The sequence below is a fragment of the Colobus angolensis genome, unplaced genomic scaffold (assembly GCF_000951035.1).
Source record: "Colobus angolensis palliatus isolate OR3802 unplaced genomic scaffold, Cang.pa_1.0 Scaffold331, whole genome shotgun sequence".
NCBI lineage: Eukaryota > Metazoa > Chordata > Mammalia > Primates > Cercopithecidae > Colobus > Colobus angolensis.
The window spans coordinates 3,153,054-3,156,774 of NW_012116611.1; positions in this window are offsets into that span (position 1 = coordinate 3,153,054).

Sequence of the window (3,721 nt, forward strand, 5' to 3'; positions counted from 1 at the left end):
TCCAATTCAAAGAAATTTTTGAAACTAAATTCACCATATCTTTTTTTTTTTATCAATGACTAAAGAAAACAATGACACCTCATATTCTTCACATCTCTAATGCCTACTGTGTATTTTCTTATCTCTGCTAATATGCCTCCACTATCTTTCACCTTCAAAGTATCTGAAATGCTTGCTATGTTCCTGTCTCCATCTTTTCTCAAAAAACATTATTTATTTGAAGTTCTTTTTAGTGGTGACTGTTTGATGTTTCTCCTGGCATCCTCCTTGGTCACGATTATAGTTTATTCTCTATCTTATTAGAACAGAATTATTTGTGCTTTAAGGCCCATGCAATTTACTTAGACAATTTTCTTCCTCTCACTGTCACTATGTAAACTACCTTGGACAATCAACCTCATTTAGCTTAAGACTCATTCACTTATTCAACAAAAAATTTAACACTATTTTCTAAGTCAATAACCATTCTAGGCACTAGGCATTCTGCAGAAAACAAAACAAATTAAGTTTTATTTTCTGTTGCTTTCCATAACAACACTTTCTCCTGTTTCCTCTCCCTCTCCCCCAATGACATTTAAAAAAATCTGGTTCTAGGCCATCTTTCTCTGCTCAATTTTAACTTTTGTTCTCTGTATGTCTTATAACTCAAGTGCCATGTATATGCTGATTACTTCCAAATTAAAATAGTTGACTAAAAATTAAGTATACTCAATAAATTTGTGGGCTTAGGTTATGAGTTTGGTGCTTTTCGAAAAACTAATAATAATCGCCTCATTTTAATGTTCATGTCCATCTTTTTCATAAACAGCATCCACAGGTAATTAGCTTTTCCTGGTAAACATCATTCAATATGCTCCCACACACTTCCCTTGTGTGGGAATACGACTACATTGTAGTTCTATCTATGTGATAGAACTAAAATTAACCTGAATGAATGAATACATTTTGTTATATTATTAGTATATTTTAATAATTAATGTTATTACATATGCATAAACATTGATTGCTCCTTAGAACAATTAAAAACACTTAATTTAAGTCAATGTTTTCTGGACATTAAAAACATGGTTTTACTCAGCAGGTGAAACCACCTTGGTAACCACCATTTTAAATTGACATAACATTTTACTTACTACTCAATAATTAAATTACCCTTTTAATTTTTTAACAAATTTATGACTTCAGAAGAAAGATTATCGTTTCTTATTATTTTCAATAAAAAGTTATAACTTAAATATCTTAGTCCTAACATAAACCAGTTCATAGAATGAGTGTTTAACTTCTTACTATGTGCATAATATTGTATTAAGCATGATCAGGTAATGGTACCCCAACAATACAAGAAGTATCTTCATGAGTTCAATGAGGTGAAGAGTTTGAATTTATCAATATCATTATTTATTTAAATTGTGGATTGTTATTTAAGCTACTGAAAACTATGACACAGGACTAATCTTGTGCCAACACTGGAAGTTGGAAATGACATAAATCAAATGTAAATCTCAAAGAACCATTTGAATAACTGATTTTGTGAAAATTCTAAACAGTTTTGTGTCTCTTTTTTTAACTGTACCATAGCTACCAAGATAATACACCTCCTTAATGATTTGGGAGTATGTCCAACTCCTAATAAATTTTATACATGTTTAATGATATTTAATATTTTGAACAGGCTTTATGTCTAGAACTCTTTTTGGCCTACTCGATTAGTCTACTTGTGACAGTTCAGACTCAAGATTTTGCCATTTTTTAATTGTAGATAGGTCAATCAACACATTCATCCTTTGATTAGAGGGTAAGATTATTTTATTTTCTGTTCTCTCATCAGTTTTGGGTAAACAAAATTTATGTGAACCTAACAAAATACTCTCAAGCATCCTCAGTTACCCTTCCAATTGCATAATTTTTTTCCTCCAAGGTGTCATCGAACAAGTAACTCATTTTAAGTTGTTTTTGTTTTTCTACTTAAAAGGTTACATTTTTGTATTTAAAATGAATAGGATTATCACATGTGTTTTCATGAATTCAATTGCCATTAATGTTTGCCTTTAACCAAAGAGGATTTTATGGTATAAAAATAAATTGTTATAAGATTTTGCTAAGTTTTTTAGAATGCCCATAAATTAAAATACATTTGTTGTTTTCATATTTTGTTTATTTGAGGCCTTCACTTTTTAAAAATATTTTTATTTCCCCATAAATATTGTTTTATATCTAATAAATTAACAGATTAAACTGGCAGACTGTGCACATGGGTTGATTAATTAAATATTCACACTTGAATAACTTCCTTAGCCCAATTTAAAACCCAGAACAAAATATAAAAACATTAGTTTAGACATACATCAATATGAAGTTTTAATAAAGTTAAATATTCAAGCAAATCTATTTAAATGGTGACTTTGAATGTTTAATGTTGTGCTGCAGACATGACTCACTCTAGGATGAACAAATATTGTGCACTGACCTCATGCCTTAGCAGGAAATGTTTTAAATGAATTGTCCGTTGATTAAGAAAATCTTTGTTTTCAGATAGTAGAATGGTATTTACTAGGGGCTGAGAATGAGACAGGGCATGTGAGTGGAAAGTGTTGGTCAAAGGGTACAAAGTTTCCATTAGATAGGACAAATAAGGTCTGGAAATCGATTGTACATGTTGACTATAATTAATAGTAATGTATTGTGCATTTAATAGTGGCTAAGAAAGTATATTTTAAATGTTCTCACTATGAAAAGTGTAAAGTATGTGGGGTGATGTGTATGTTAATTAGCTTGACTTAATCATTCCACAATGTATACATATATCAAAACATCATGTTGTACACGTTGTATAACATAGACATATGTTGTACATACGTATCAACAAACATATGTTTGTCGATTTAAAAATTTAATTAAAGAAATAACAAATAACTACTGTAAAATAGGAAAGTTTTTCAGAAAAATAAATTTGGGAAGAAGAAGAAACAGAAATGTAAGAAGAAAAGAAGAGGAAAGGCTTAAGAGGAAGAAGCTAGAGAAAAGCAGAGAAAAAGCTTCAATTCCCGTATTTCCCAGGTGAGAAAATTAAAGCCTGGATGCAGGACACAAAGTAAGATAGTGGCGTTGTTGGAACTAAAACCCACAACAAGATAACGAAATAATATCCCACATGCAGGTGCTCGGAGTGGACCAAGTACCAATCTCTTAGAAGGTAGGAACAGTGGGTCCATGAGACAGAGAGACACTGGCCACTGAATGCTGGGTGGAGGTACTTGTCATGGAGACCTATATGAGGCACCAGATCATTTAGCTCTACCTTGTACATCACAGACAACAGATTCAATCGTTTTTTCCTTTAACTGCTTCTCAATTTTTTATTCAAGGTGATCCACTTCCCTGCATAAGCCAGTAACAACGCTGATCGGGGGGGTGATGGAAAAAAACATTTCATTGTGCCAGTGGCTATGGGGTCTGCACTGACGTGTGCAAATCAGCAGTGGCCAAGTGGCAGTGTGGCGTAATCTGTTTGCATATGTGCACCAGGAGCAGTGGAGTTGCAAGGGGGCAGTACTGCACTATGTAACTGGAGATATTCAGCAGTTTGTGAATTATCCCACAGATCAGGCCACATGGACTCGGTCAAATATAGCCAGAACTACTCCAGAAGGAGCATTTTAAAAAACAATGCATTTATATCAGCAATATGAAAACACACTTTTATTTTATAAAAATCAAATCA